The sequence below is a fragment of the Sander lucioperca genome, chromosome 3 (genome assembly GCF_008315115.2).
Source record: "Sander lucioperca isolate FBNREF2018 chromosome 3, SLUC_FBN_1.2, whole genome shotgun sequence".
Lineage (NCBI taxonomy): Eukaryota > Metazoa > Chordata > Actinopteri > Perciformes > Percidae > Sander > Sander lucioperca.
In genome coordinates this window covers 14,022,526-14,039,616 of record NC_050175.1, presented here as the reverse complement: position 1 = coordinate 14,039,616, position 17,091 = coordinate 14,022,526, and the positions used below count along the sequence as shown (strand labels likewise).

At 40.0% G+C, this 17,091-nt stretch overlaps 1 protein-coding gene across 2 annotated transcripts in view; it reads right to left on the bottom strand.

Moving 5' to 3' along the window:
- The window catches only part of znf710b (zinc finger protein 710b), a 32,573-nt gene extending 18,708 nt beyond the window's left edge, over window positions 1–13,865 (bottom strand). Inside the window, exon 1 of one of the 2 annotated variants that reach the window (XM_031314018.2) lies at window positions 13,610–13,865. The gene's annotated coding sequence lies outside the window, so the exon portion shown is untranslated. The remainder of the gene's footprint in view (window positions 1–13,609) is intronic. The other variant, XM_031314020.2, reaches the window with a different exon arrangement.
- Between the last annotated feature and the right edge of the window lie 3,226 nt (window positions 13,866–17,091).

Here is a 17,091-nt window from a genome sequence, read left to right as displayed (position 1 = left end):
AGCAGGGCGGCGCTAATCTGTATTGTCGCCCAAAAATGAAAACCGGCAGCTGATTGTACGAACGCGTCACGTGGGTCTGGTTTCTCCGGAAATTCAAAGCCAGACTGTCATGGCGGCTTGTTTAGAATACCATCTCATATTTTACTAAAATAGTTCACCAAAACGTTATATTATATCACAATATATCGGCTCATTTTATCTTATCACAGATATATTGGTATCCTGTTATGAGAAGGTTTGTATGTACAGACAACTATAACTGGATAATGTTGATACTTAAGAAAACATAAACATGATGAATCGATATATAAATAAAATACGATTGCATCCCCTGGTACCTATGGTACTGTAGAAAAATGACTACAGTCACGTTTTCAAACCTTGAAGTACCGGTTCCCCTGACATCCCTAAAACAGAGAGCACTGGAATTGGATCAGTACTCGGGATCAGCATTGAGTTGAAGTACTGGTGGATCAGTTTCTTTAATAAATAAGTAATCCTTAAAAAACATTACGATCCCTATACATGAGTGAAAAAGATGTACTCGGGAAGCACTGGCTGATTAGGTGCAATATGTGCCCACATTTGAAATTCAGGTGATATTAACAATAATAACATTAGAGTACGAATGTGTGACACATTTTGCCATTTTAAGCCTTCATAGGACACAGGAAGAGCAGGAGAATACAGCTGGTGTTGCGATTAATGTGTATGCTGCCATTTAAAAAAAAATAAAGTACGCTTCTAACATAGTGCTGGTTACCTTGGAGGGGGGGGGGGGGGAATTGGGCAGTCGCACCCATCCTATTAAGAGCCACGAGCAGGCGAGCCGTGGTATGGTACTCGCATAACTCGACTGGTTTTTCCATTACAATGCGGTGGCGTGGTAAAAGGCGATGCCTGTCTTGCTCACCTTGACCACAGCTAGTAAGCAGGTTTCTATAGCAGTGGTTCAGGTTTGCATTGAGTGGTAAAATGGGCACTCTGAAAATTCTCTTCTTATTCCTATGCAGTGGTCCAGGCGTTGGCAGCTTTGGGCAGGCAGCCTGTCTTCAGAGATGATACATGGGTGGAGCGTGACCATAAACAGGACCAACATCTCCAGGCAGATTTGCTCAGCTTTTTAGAGCTTCCATATACTTTGCACAGATTCTGGTTACAACTGAACTCAACGTTTCTCAAACTTAACTTACAAAGATGGATGTGAGTGCTTGCGGGAGATTGTTAGAGAGCACTGACGCTGTTCTGGAGACATTTGTTTTTTCCCTTTCCTAATTTGTCACCCATCTTTATATCTCTCCCAAATGTTGCTCCCGTCTCTCAGCACTCCTTTAAAATGAATGACTACTGGTCATGTAATGTAAATTTAAACTTAATATGTTGATCCTCAAGCCCTAAAAACAACAACAATTAACAACTTTTTTTAAAGTAAAACACAGTACTTACAGAATTTCATCACAAACTTTTACAAGCAATAAAAATACCAGCATGCTAGATCTGACACTAATCAGCACAGTGAAGGGAGGAAGCCCCCTCCTTACACACATGCAGCCAACATCAACAGCAGCCCTGGCACAGAATAGCCATTTCAAATTTTAGAATCAAAGCGGTGAGCACCGAGGGTCGAGCACCACTAGCCACGGGTCCAACTGCAGTTCAGTGACCCATTAGCCTCTTAACTCATTTCTTCAAATTCCCCTGGAATAAAGAAAAACAATTAAGTCTAAAGTATCAGGGCAGAGAGTTGGAAGTAGGGGTGGAACGGTACATGTATTCGTATTGAACCGAAACGGTACGGGCGTCTCGGTTCGGTACATGAATTTACACGGAGAATAAAATGGGATAAAAATAAATACAACTTGCGTGCACATTAATTAATGTAATGCGGAACTACTGTTAGATACGCGTTTCTTTAGGGACACCTAATCTGTAGCCCCCCCCCCCTTAGCTCTGAAGCTCCCGAGCTCCGCCTAAATGTCGACGGTCCACTGAGTGAGTCAGAGCTAGCAGCACTAAGGACGAGTAGCCTAGCCTATAGTGAGTGGTGGCGACCCACAAGAGTTAGAGGACCCAAAACTTCGGTTTCCCAGTGAGTTACAGTTGTACAGGTGAGAGAGTGGTGGATAAGATGAGGACTGTGTCGGCGTTGCTCAGCAGTTGTTGGGTACGTGAGTGGAAATACATCTAACATGCTAACGCATATCCGACGCCATCACTCAGATGTGCCAATCACTGGAACGATACAAAAAAAAAAAAACTGTCCAACTTCTCCTCCCTACAGTGCTTAACCAGGCTTTAGATACAAATAGGGCCAAAAAAATTACTGAAGCAATCGGAATATACATTTTCAATGCGCCCATATTCACTCGTAGAGGAACCTGGCTTCAAGTATTTGCTGTATGTACTCGAACCTCGTTACAACATGCCATCCCATCCACACATGAGGCAAACTGTCCCTTCCATATACAACCAAACACGGGCGTTGATAGAGCATGAGTTGTCAGCTGCCCCCTCCGTTTCACTAACTACTGATGGTTGGACTTTGCGTGCTACGGAAAGCTATCTCACGGTGACTGCTCATTTTATTGACTGAGTGGGAAATGAAAGCGTCAGATCTACAGACACGGGCCCTGTATGAGCAGCACACAAGCACTCACCTAGCTGAGAAGCTACAGGAGGTCCTGGCTAGGGTTTAATATTTTCCCCGAAAATTAGATGAATCAGATTCCGGGAAAAGACGACCCATTTCCCGGGAATCCCGGGAAATAGCTGTTTTTTTGTTTGTTTGTTTTTAGCCCAAGTAATGTATCGATATCATTCAAATATGCATTCCCAAATCCCAAACTGACATTTTTTATATTATTTATATCATTATTAGGGCAAAAGAACACAGTTTATGTCCATCATCAACAAAGTTTGCAATGATCAATTCTGCTGCGTGATCAAGTGAGCTGCGTGCGTGACATCCGCTGCAGCGCTAATTATGAAATGCCAGGTGGAATGTCTGTGACTTGTCTTCTGAAAATCTAGGCAACCCTTATAAAACCAATATTTTTACAGAACTCCATTATAAAAACTAACAAAATCTGCTAAAGTAAACCATTCTGTTAAACGAAATCCATTCTGTGGCTGTTAAGATTTGTAAGCGGCTACAAACGGGAATAATCACTCAAAGTTAACCAAATATTTCTTTATTAGGGCAGGGCAGGCATATTTCTCTTTTAAACACATACAAGTTCAACTAAATTAAAGAAAACAAACCACAGAAATGTACAACTGTGCACTGCAAAAAGACAGGGCCATAGGCCTATGTAAAACTGAATTGAAAAAAATGAATTTAGTGAGCCTGTATTACCGTAGCTACGGTACAGCACTGTCACCTGCATCAACGTTACCGTATGACAACAACAAATATGTCTTGATCAGATTTCCCGGGAATCCCGTCTCCCAGGATTAAACCCTAGTCGTGGCAGAGTGGAAACTAGGAAGGTATGCCTGTCGCACTTAATAGTAAGAATACTTTCTTTTATCTTTTGTCGGGGAACGTCTCGCCTAAGTAGAATTTTTGTTTTGTTATTATTGTATGTAATTTGCACTTTCATAAATAAGAGATGCTGTATTTTTTGTATTATCTTATTTTGTTTACAAGTTACAGATGGAGTCTGGAGATGATGTGGGGTACTTATTGTTTACTGTTTACATCTTACTTTACACACTTCAGGCTGTTGCAGCTAGCTCAGGGGAGAGACTGTATGACACTAGGTGGTACAGCCACATGCACAATAAAAAAAAAAATTGCCTTCTGCATTTTCGTTTTGCTTTCCCCTCCATTTACCAAACCGAACCGTGATGTCTGAACCGAGGTATGAACCGAACCGTGACTTCTGTGTACCGTTCCACCCCAAGTTGGAAGTGTACGCTTACTTGTGCCACTCTTTCATACATTGTCTTTTTTGTTTTGGGGGCAAATAAATGAAAACAATTCAATGCTGATAGGTTTATATGCCTTGAATTTTACACATTAAACATTAAACTGCCATCTATGAATATGCCATCAAAACAGCAGGTGTAAACTGCAGATTGAAGGTAGCCTATTTGCAGCGCTTGAGGCAAGTATACAGTATAATATATTTATGAAGCGTTTCCTATAGGAATAAAGTCCTAAATTCTCAAACACATGGTGTGTATGCTGTTCCTGGTAGCATCTCCTATTTGCGCTCCTTAAATGTGAGTGAAAAACAGCTACAGGACTTCACACACTTTTTAATTTCTCTTTTTTTTTTTTATGTAGATATTAATGTTCGGGGCAATAAGCCTGGTTTTGTTTAGGGTTTATGGGGACATTAAAACTAAAACTAACCTAACAGCATTTACATATGAGTCCCAGATTTCATTTAATTCCAATGTTTCACCCCTATGTTACAAATGCACTTACAATAATAAAATGTCAAGGCATGAAGCCCTCAAACAAAATCACTTTGAACGGAATTATGAGAAAAGACAGAATTTAAAGTGTCAATAGACGTCATCTCTGCTCCTCTGTTAAATGCTGATGTGGGCCTACCATTTTGTTTTAGTGCTTAGTGTTGTGTCCAACAGTTTCTCTCCCATCACTCTTTTCTCGTGTTTCCATGGATACAACCCCCCCTGTTTCATCACTTCCTTGTTATCTGTTCCTTCTTGCTGTTCTTTTCCCAAACCAAGGACCTAAAAAGTAGAATAAAGCCTGTAAAAAGGACATTTAAACATCAGGATTAATGTTCTGGTACTATATTAAACCCTGGAGGATAATTCTCTCTTCGCTTGTTCTTTACCAGTTGGAGATCAGCTACACAACAGCGCCCCGAGAGACGAGATAGAGATTTTGTGTCTTGCTCAAGGACACTTCAGCAGGGCAGACATTTGCTAAAATGGAGATCTAAAGTTTGGTTTCCCTGCTCAACATTTGGCCTTCTTAACCTTACAGTGGGTTCATAGATATGGAAATTGAATGGTGCAGTCATGTACTCATGACGTCTTTTTCTCCTATATATGCTAGAATACACGGGAAGATTGTTGTGCTCATCATCAAGTTTATCTGTTTCAGACTCAGGTAAAGCCCAGCGATACCTGGCAACAGAACAGAAAGATCAAGGCCTCAAAATACACAGCAGGCAAGCACCTATTGGGTCTGTATAATAGAAAATGTAACAGAAAGGACATATGTTCATAAGTATACATTTAAATGGATTACTTTATTTACGTGAGGCTAAAAATCCCATAATGCAACTTCAGAAAATAGGCTTAAATATCTTAACCATTCAATCTGAAATTGATCTGAAATTACACTAACGGCTAACAGCTAACACTTTCATCACTGCATGCAAAGTAGTTGGTCCATTACTAGTTCTGCTCAACCAACTACATTGCTGGGATAAAGCCTGACATTGATGTCCCTCTCCTTTAGCTATCTCTGCTATCGGGGCTTAGCGCTGCCCAGGACGGTTGTGATTGGTTTAAAGAAATATAAACAACCGGAGCATTTTTTTCACCTATCCCAGAATAGATAGGAGGTGTAGCCAGACCATACTCCAGTGCTGTGGAGATAAGTCTGGCAATGCAAGACTAGTCCATTACAGTCCATTTGCCAAGTCTTTTGAGATGACGCTAATCCAGTTTGTGCTGTCCATTGAAATTCACAATCCTCCAGAAATGTATCACTGGACACACTTAAGTAAAGCTGCTAACAATATTCTCATTACACAATTGTAAGTTGATTTTAATGCTATTTTGAAGAAAGTGAAAAGCTGGCCGCGTGAAAAGTTGGGCACGAGAGGGGGAAGACGTGATATTGTTTTTAAATACGGGGATAAATGCACACATTTTCAGACAGTCTCTCCAGGAAGACAGTGTTACAGTTGGCTGTTCACATTAAAAGTGTTGTGTAACGAATTTAAAAAAGAGAGAGAAGCTCAAACCGTGGCTTCTTTCTCACTTCCGCACAGCTGGCCAATCACGGCGTGACGTGAATATAAATGTCGGATTCGGAAAATGACAGAAATGGTCAGAGACAGTCCCCCCCTAATCTGCTTTCGGAAGCTGTTTGACCATCCGACAAGCAGTTCAGATGAAGCATAGCTTCTTCTGGCAGCTTAAAATGGAAATGTTGCCCTACTCCCACAGAATGTTTGTATAGATTTAATCTATCTAGCATTAGCCTAGATTCTACACCTCGCAGCATCTTTTGGATTGTGAATTTATTTGCATTGCATCCTTCATCACATGTAGGCTACAGCTGATTCTCAGCATCTTGCACACATAGCCTACAGCCTACTGAGTGAACTTGGCAGCACTGTCAGAGGAATGTATGCACTGAGGCAAGTTCTGATGACATTACTGGGGTCAATATGTAGGTTTACTTGTTATTTTATTTTAGGATTTCATGGCTTGGTGCTTGGTGATTACATTATTTTTTTTTACCAAAAATGTATAATACATTATGATAAGTAAGGGTTAATGCCCAACGTTGCCTCCGCTGAAGTCCATTAATACCTGACACTGAACACCTCGAAGTGCATTCAACCGCTTATACCATGGTCACTTGCCAGATAACATTTTTTTAAACCATTCATTTATATTTTAATGCGTTTTACAATCAAAAGCTAAAGTTTTTCCAAACAATAACTCAGTTTCCCTGGTTACGCCTGAGGGTTTGACTGCTACCCGGAACAATTATTCTCATCCCATAAGGTTCTTATGCAATGCCAAGAACCTTACGCTCCAGTAAATAGAAGGAACCTTAGATACGATTTGCCAGCGTTATTTATGCTTCTGCATTAAATCTACGCCGTGGCTACTTACATAGGTAGGTGGAGGCACGGACCCTACGCCGTAGCCTGACGTGCACCTCTCGAAAAATGTAACTACATGTCCCGGCGACGCACGTCACTCGGCCGTGGCTTGGTAACTTTGCATTTCCCCATACTCGATTCCTGGTTCTCCTTCTCCATAAACAACATGAAATCAAAGAGAGGGTTAACTTTTCCAGCTACAGATTTCCGACCGTGGTCAGAAAGCACAGGGGAGACACTTTGTTTCTCTCACTATGACTCTAGAGTCGGCACGCACGCACGCACACACCCACGCACGTGCGCACGCACGAAAACATGTTAATCGACAAAAGTCAGTTTAAAAGATTTTCGTCAGATTTTGTGAGGCGTTCATCACTTATCCCGCTCATTATTTCCGGGTTAGCACTCCACCAATCAGATTGGTGGAGCTGGACCTGAAAAGCGAACGGGATGTGAGATAGCGTTATCCGCTGTGAAACAAGGTAAGTTCAGAGGGGCAGTGTAACTTACTTCTTGCAGCTTGTGTGTTAGCACCATCCTGTAGCGTTCAGAGGACAAGGCACTGACACCCTGGACACCCTGCAGCCAATCAGAATCCAGTATTCACCCAGACGATGGTATAAACTGTGATAATACCTTCAAGACAGCCATAAATCTATGTATCTATTGTAGCTTGACCCATACTGGATATTTGAGAGTTTCAAAAATTTGATATGTCGGCCGATATACATATAAATAAACATAAACACATAACATAAACAAATAATCTTGATATGGATCCCTTAGATTTTTTTTTTTTTTGTTATTCCTTATCTTCCACAAAACTTAATCTAGAAGGCCTCATACTCATTTTAATCTGCAAAAGACGTTTAGGCTAACGAGCACCTTCATTGTCCAATTCTCCAGCACAGCTACTTTCCACCCATTCACACATTCCTCAGTTTAAACCCAATATCAGCAGTAATGGCTGAGCAACACAAGGCGTCAATCAAACCAACACTGTAAAATGGGTGTATTGTCTCAAACTCCCTCGAGAATAACACCATCTGTCCACAGAGGTGTAGCTCTGCTGATACATCACAAACTGTAAAACTAATGAGGTAACTAACTAGCCCAGCATCATCTGCCTGAGTATGGCAAAAGCATCACCGACAGAGAGAGACACAGGAACAGTGTCAAAGGACAGAGATGGAATGAGAGGACGGGAAACAGAGACGATAAGAGAAGGAGACAAAACAGAGAGGTGTCCATGTACGCTAGAGTGCGGATCAGGCCGCATTTTTCTGTCCGAGCCCGTACATGGGGCAACAAGCGCACATTAACACAGGCGCGCACCTACATACGTTTTTTAAAATTTAAAATTTCCGATGCCTTATCGCGCTGATGTGACCGAGCCCGACCCGAACCCAAACATCATTTCTAAATATCTGTCCGAACCCGGTTCGGGTATCCATCCTCTAATGTACGCATACACAGAAGGCATGCACTCAAATACAGACACACACAGCTAAAATTACAAGAGTGCATGAACTAGGCCACTGCTCTGTACTATGCAGGAAAGTGGTAGTTTGCTAAGTGAACAGAGGACTGCAGAGACATAAAGGCTGAAGGCTAACACTGAATGTGGGTAAGTGGTATCTTACTAAACAATACCATTATTGTCAGCTCAGATGATTGTGGTCGGATCACGACTCAATACAGAGGCTAATAATCAGGATGCAATCAGATCAAAAGAGCAAATGAGAAGCAAACAGTTGTCTTTATACACGTGAACGAAATACTCCAATTTTGAACTACAAATAATTTCAGCTATAAAATAATTAACAGATTGTATGATATCACATTCTGTTAAACTGCAGCAAAATAAGTTCAACAACTAATCTTTTTCACACAGAATTTGGCGGGATTTGGGAGGACTGACTGGCAAACTGACTCACCAGACAACTAGTAACAACTTCACACAGTAAAAGCTGGCAAGGACAGCATTTAGTCAGACCAGCAGCGAGACCAGAACTGACAGGCATGACTCGCACCTAATAAGCATTACATACTGGAGTTGTCTATTAAAAACTTCCTCCTGCATATACCCCATGAAGCAGACTTCAGATTTAGAAAAAAAAAAAAAAAATTATATATATATATATATATATATATTTTTTTTTTTTTTTTTTAGGGGTGTACGATTCAGAAAATGTCATGATTCGATTTGATTCCGATTTTTAGGCTCACGATTCGATATCGATTTTCGATTCAAAAACGATTCTCGATTAAAAAACGATTCACAGTATGTAAATGTAGTTACTTTTCCCATGTATGTATGTGTAAGTACGTGTGTGTGTGTGTGTGTGTGTGTGTGTGTGTGTGTGTGTGTGTGTATATATATATCTTATACATCCCTTAATACATTCATGTGGATTTTTTATTTAGTTTATTTAGTATCTTTTATTGGATGTGTTGGATTATGTGGATTTGTTTATTTGTTATTTTAACATCCTGTTATGATGTATGTGTATGTTGTGTGTGATGTCTGTAAACTGCTAGGACCTTGAATTTCCCCTTGGGGATCAATAAAGTATCTATCTATCTATCTATCTATCATGTGATTGCAGTAGACATACAATTAAAAAAAAATATTTTTATATTATATATATATATATATATATATATATATATATATATATGAATCCATTTTTGGAATTCTATGAATCGATTTTGAATCGGTAGAGCTTGAATCGCGATTCGAATATGAATCAATTTTTTTTTTTGCACACCCCTAATATATATATATATATATATATATATATTTTAGGGATGTGGTGTTATAGTGGTGTCACTTTATAGTGGTATTTTTCAGTTCTTCGCTTATTTATCAGCAGCAAAGAGATTTTGCCAATTGTCTGGATTCTAACAGGAAATGAGCACAACTTTATTTTAAACCCAAAAATAACAGGACTAAGAGACAACAGATAGCAGCTCTGATAGGTGAAAGGTTATGGTATCACCAAAGTTAACAGCTTATTTGAATAGGGGCACCAAAATCCATTGCAATCCATCCATTAGTTGTCGAGACATTTCACTCAAGTCAAATGTGAGTGAAATGTCAATGTTATGATGGCGCTTGAGGAAAAGTGATGAATCAGTAGGATTCATCCTCTGAGGACAATGAATGTCTGCACGATGCCATTTCATCCCATAGATGTTGAGATGTTTCACAGAATTAGTGAAAACCTTTAGCTTGTGGTGACACTAGAGGGAAATTCAGAGGGTCGCCAAAGTTATTAGGATTCATCCTCTGAGGACCATGAATGTCAAATATTATGGCAAGCAATCCAATAGTTGTTGAGACTAGGGATGTTAATAATTTAAAATCATTTAAACCATTAACCAACAATTATAATTTTGATCGATTAACACTATCACTATCACAATTAGGGATAGACCGATACTGTTTTTTTCAGGGCTGATACCGATTATTTCTCGGTATCTTGATTATTATTAGTTAATGAACCGATAACCGATATTTGGAACTGATATGCATATACAGTGAAAATGAAAATCTTTAAGTCAAAATTAAGATTTTGGAACGTTACAAACTCCAACACAAAACTTTGTTTAAATGCTTTAATTATTTAATAAATTAGAAACTTTCAACATAATACCCAGTAAAAGATAGTCACATAGTGTTGTGGGAGGGACATTAAGTCAGACTCAGTGGTGAGTGAAACCGAAGTAGAGGGACAGAGCTGCAGTGGAGATAAAGTAGCGCACTTTTTAATTAATAAACTTTTTATATATATATATATATATATATATATATATATATATAAAAAATCTAAAAAAAATCTTTATATTATTATTGTCAAATTATCAAAAAGTGACAGATGAGTCTAGATTAAATCTAGATCATATTTTGCCCATTGTCTCTAAACACCAACACTATTTCTCACAAGTGATAACAGTTAACAAGACTGTTTTTGCTTTGAATTACAATCATGTTTACAATCATATTAATTCACATGGTCCAACAGTGAGATAATGTGCTGACAGTTGTGCTATTAGTGAAACATTCAAACATGCCAACCCTTCAAGTCATTTATGAACAATTCAATGTTGCAGGCCTCATTTTTTCGAATATTGTGGCGTTCAAATAGGCCTACACATTACTCATACAAACAAAGTGGCACATCACTCTGGAGGTCGTTCAGCATGGCTGTAACCAACAGGCCCTACACATTAGGCCTTTGTGCTTCCAGAAACATCAGCCTCTTTTTTTTTTTTAAAAACCCTGCCTGCAGCACAGCCGAGCGCTGCAATGTGCTGACACCATCATCAGCTATTCTAAACCTTTTGCCACAGCTATATTCCCACACCATGAAAAAGAAAGGAGGGAGAGAAAAAAATAGAACAGCTAATTTTCATTTATCTTCATTTACAAGAGGTGTGTCTAATGTTAGTGTCTGTTAAGATGACTGGTTCAGTTCTTTATGCATATGGTTCAGTTTTTTATGCATATTGTGGATGTCCTGATGTGCTTTTCTGTTTGGCTCTGCTGTACCTATCTACAACACAGCCATCCCTGCTGCTGATGATCCATGGACGACCGGCTTAAGATCTCCTGGGTAGCATACAGATTGTGTAGTGGCAGCAGCAGTGTAATAACACATTATCGATTTAAACTTGGGGAAATTCATTTATCACTGTACAACTCAAGCTGGCCAAAAAAAATGTAACTGTTAAACTTAGAGAAATACATTCGGCAGACAAAGTACAAGCCTGAATTGTTGAGAACTTTTGTTAAGGTTGACAATTTTTCAGTAGACTATTATTAAATGAAGTTATCGGATCATCATACATTATGTCAAATGTGCAAGGGTGCCAATATTTTCAGCCGTAAGCAGAGAAGATTAGACACACCATTAACACAAGGTTAACACAGAAGACAACAAATATAGCAGCCAGCTGATAAGACAGCAAGTTTGCAAAGTAATATGAGGCGAGATGCCTTCAAGCAAAAACAGACTGGAGAGGTTAACATCAAACAGTGCAAGTCAAAGAGGCTCAAAACTGCATTCTGGGAGGCAGAGCACTCCAATCAACGATGTAGCTAACACTTCACGTAAGAATTCACTGGAGCTGCTTGACAGTTCAAGGGAAAAAGCACAGCGAGAGCCAATAAATGCACTCTTTAGAAGACAGAGGTAGAGGTGGACTCTACAGTGAGAAAATACCAGGCCAGCATCACTTGACCAACACTCATAAGGCATGAAAGGATGGCCAAAAATGACGGGGGATGCTCAGTCTAAGAGCTGCAATGAAATAGGATCTCCTGACAAAAGGCTACTGTAACACTAGAGAAGGGTGAGTTGGACAGAGATGGTTGACGCCCTGCACTCCCTTGGGCACTGAGATGAAAATCAGTTTAGTCAAGGTGTCATTTCAGGACGCACGTCTGCTCAAACTGACAGCAGAAATGGGTCACTTTCAAACAGTGAGAAAAGTAAGATCTGCATGGGGGTGATACCTTGGTCGTACAATGCTGAGTCATTTGAATATTTCCATTTAAATGACCGTCAATCAGATGACCCACAGACCACAAGGGGAGGATGTCTTTTTAATTACTGCCAGCCACTGATGTGCAATGACACTGAACTGCATCGGAGCACATCCATAGGCCCCAGGCTGCCAACTGGTATGCACAGTATGCAGCTGCCTTGCTGCATGCAATGCACCATCCACATTACATGATTATACACTGCATGGCAGGTATGCAAGGGGTCAGCAGTGTTATTACTCGTTCTGGCGTTGCACTTAAATACATCCAACGGCACTCAAGCAGTCCAAAATGAGAGCAGCCTATGCAGAGCCAGACAGCCACAGGACCTTCACATCCTTTGACAGTCAGTGTGAGATGCAGTGCCCTCATTAGTGTAGTGGAGGATACCTGTGGCCTACCAATGATCTCCAACAGCCAGTGAGGAGTCAGCCAACTGGTGGTTCCCTGTATCCCCCTCAGGAGCAAGCAGCCCGGGCTACAGGTTATCTGTTATCTGCTGCAGTGCATCTTACCGGTGCTTTGAGGTGTCAAAAATATCCCCTCTGCACTGGGTTGTGACCAAAATGTGGTGTCGACTGCACGCTATACACCAAAGCTGCACGGGGCGAGCTTTATATAACATTGGGACTGTGAACACCTTTGCCTGCTTAAATTAAACCATTATTCCCCCCGAAACTCGCGCTGTATCTTTAAAAGAAAAAGGCCCGACAACTTAGCAGCAAAAACTTTGTTCAAGACAGGCCTACGCAAGACATCTCGGCCTCCCGTGTCCTGGCATGAAGATGTTGGTTATGCTGTATGTGCAGGGTATGGAATAGTGATGGGCAGACCCGGGCTAATGTGGCCTGGTGTAGCCCCTACTCCTTTATGCGTCTCTTTCCCCATTCTCTCCATCCCCCCTCTCGACGCCATCTGTTTGTGGCATGAGAGAATGTGGAAGTAAAAAAAGAAAAGACGACATTTTGCCTGTAGTTGCTGACCTACATCGACCATTTGTTTCAGTTTAGCGTGAAAACCACACCGAAAGACACCCGTTTAAAACGCACAGGCAGTAAAATCGCCAGACATAACGCGCATACATTTTCTAGCCTGGTCAGGAGGAATTTAATAAGTTACGGTTGAAACACTCCTCCGCCTCGCCGGGCCGGACAAGTCAACGCTCCAGCGGCACATACATTTCCTCGTTTATCGTCAAAAGGAAGAGAAACATAAAATTATAACTCACCTGATTCCAAAATCGGTTTATGGTGGCGGCGTGATTGTGGTTAATTTCAATATGGGAAAAACAGTTACAACGGTGGGTCCCCGTTGTGTGTAGCAGGAAGGAGGGAAGGGAAGGCGAGAGGGGCTGACGTGAATGAATAAACAACTGAGCTCCTCCTCAACGCCACAAGTAAAGGCGGAATGTGGCTGACTTAGTGGAATTCACCACCAGCCATTAAACATCCTCTTTATGTAGTCGTTGACAATGAATACTGATGTTTTAAACAGGCTTTACAACCTTTGATACCGACTATTAGCCTACCCACGCCACAACATGTTGCTAATTAAAAAAAATAAAATAAAAAAAGCCTACTTATTATATTATACGACAATTCTATTAGTGTATAATGTTATTGTAATATAAAAGTAACAATAACCTAGGAGTCATTTTTACTGTAAAACACATATTTTGTATGACATTAACAAAATCCACCAGGTGGCGCTATGTCTGCACCCTGGCGACATTAACAGGACTGACATACTTTAAGGCAGGGGTCACCAACCTTTTTGAAACTGAGAGCTACTTCATGGGTACTGAGTCATACGAAGGGCTACCAGTTTGATACACTCTTCTGAAATAACCAATTTGCTCAGTTTGCCTTTAGTTATATATGATTATTAATGATTAATGATAGTCATCTATGTGAAGACACTGATCACGTTAATGATTTCTCATTATCAATAATTATCAACAATGACTTAACAAGGTGGGAAACAGATAATATCAGTATTCAATTTTCATTTTTAGAACAGGCCTGAGGGCTACTCATGTGGTCCTTGGGGGCTACCTGGTGCCCGCGGGCACCGTGTTGGTGACCCCTGCTTTAAGGCATGTAAAAATATTTTGCTCTGAATGATAATAATTTGTCAGATATGGTTCTTATTCAACAAAAGAAGTTTGATAAACTGCTTACACTTTAATGCTTATTCTTCCTCATTGAAAAAGCCAGAATCTATGAATAAAAAGGATAATGCAAATAAAAAGTCCATTCTCGGTGTACTGAAGGCTTCAAGTTTCCACATTAAATTTGTGTAATTGCATATTGGACAATGATTGGCTTCCAAACCAGTTGTGATGTCACAAAATCCTGCTCATACAGATACTCACGGGGAGCACAGAAATTAGATTAGATTAGATTCAACTTTATTGCCATTGTGCAGAGTACAAGTACAAAGACAACGAAATGCAGTGTGCGTCTAACCAGAAGTGCAAAAAAGCAGAAAAGTGCAAAAAAAAAAAAACATTTCCAGATGAATTTGAGAGTTGAGTTTACTGGCAAACTCTGCTCATCATTCTGAAGCTCAAACATCCAAGTTAAGTTACAATATATAAAACATATTTTTGAGTAAAAGGGGACTTTTAATAAGAAGCGTTAACCCTAAAATAAAATTCTTTTGTTGTGGGAACCAGCTGTCTGTCCCCAAACATGTGAATCTCCATAATAGGACTGTGTGCACACCTTTCTATCCCCACAATGTGAGTAATGCAACCACTCACACAAAGATACACATACAGCAACAAAATACATTCTGACAAGAACAGATTAGCATAATAAACCTATTTCAGAGGAAAGCTGTCAATTATATATTTTGACTACTTAGTATGACACGATTAAACAGTGAGTACCAGATCTCCACGGAACTATTATAGTTTTATTTTTTTTAGATTAGGTTATTTAAAGAAAAATTGGAATAGATGGGGGAAGTGCATGAGGTGGAAAAAAGGAACATTTCAGATAAAAACCTAGCCTTTTGACATACCCAAATGCCTCATGCCTCCTTGATAAAATCAAAATGATTTGATTTATTCCATTAAAAGCAGTCTCCTGTGTCTTCAAGTGATTGCTGACGATGTTTTGATTGAATGGATTTAGAAACATATCAGAGAAACGTACAATTCTGACACTAGAGGGCACAAGCACTCCACTGAACTTGTGTGACTGAGCATTCAACATCTTTTCAGTGTCCAAATAATTCATGTCTCATATGATTCCTTAATTAATTCATTATTGTTGATAATGTAGGAATAATTACATCAGTGTTTCGCTTAAAAACTGTCAGAGAAGCTCAAGGCAGGTCCACTGTATGTTCATAGCTCTCCTCATTTAAAGGCACATATTTTTACAACATGAAAGGAAACGATATTCGATTGATCCAGTTAATTTGTTTCTGGTAATCAGAAAATGATTGAGGGTTTGTGTTGTATAATTGTAAAGAGTAAAGATGTGCTCTTTTATTTGTCTGTGTGTCATAACTGTGCCTTCCAGTCCTATACTATGCTATCATTGGGCACAGAGGCCTGTGCAGGCTCCTGCAGCCTGTGATTATCCAGTGTTATTGACAGGATATCCTCTTTTACATAAAGATGCTGCTGTGGCTCCCTTCAGTATTCAGAGGCCCATCGATACAAGTGCGCTGTGAATTTAAATGTTTGCGGGTTGGTGGGCTCAAACCTAGGTTAAAACTGTGTCAGCAAAGTGGGATGAGTTTGTATTGATTGTTATGTTAGAAGATTCAAGGGTAAGAACACTGCAGGCATTGTCAAAAGGGAAAATCCGCTTGTTTTCTCACAGTTATAGAACATCACTTGAGCACGTAACCAGACAATGTGTGGGTGTTTGAGAGCTCACTGGGTTATAAGTCATACTTCTGGCCATTTGAGGCTTTCTCTTTGTCATGCCTCTGTCTTTCTTTCATCTGTGTGCATAAAAAGTGCTGTTCACATAATAAATACAGTATGTGAGGTAATATGCAGCAAATGCTCTGACTTTCAGTAACACATACTCCTTTTTTCCATGCCAACGTAATTAATATTCAAGTCTGGTACTGTTAGTTCATCATGATGCGCTACCATGATAATTACACTGCTTGCTTTTCGCATTGCAGAAATCTGCAGTGGAGTCTTTGAAAACGGCTTAAAAAGGTTGTTCCTGTGGGTGGTTGATTAAACAGCAAGACCTATCTCCTCCTCGCCTTCCTCCTCTCTGCCCTGCCTGTCTAGACTGTGATTACCATCTGCTTCATCACTTTGGACGGTCAACTGTTTGCTGTGCTCTCTCTCTCTCTCTCTCTCTCTCTCTCTCTCTCTCTCACACACACACACACACACACACACACACACACACACACATGCACAAGCACAAATAGCCACAAACACAATAAAATAAGATGCTAAAGCAGATTCTTGTCAGACCCATTTGCCAATAAATCCTCCTAAAGTCTCCGTTTAGTTAAAATTCATTAATCAGTAAATTGTAGCATTAGAAATCCATCCAGTACAGTATTTCCAGACTGATGCATGAACAGTGTGGTGACGAAGGTCGAGTGTATGACTGCATTTGTTTCTCAGGATAAGGAGCATGTTAGACTATGATTAATCCGAAACAGATATTCTCTTAAGGGAACTTAAACAGATTTTCTCTAAAGGGAACTTACATCAGAGAG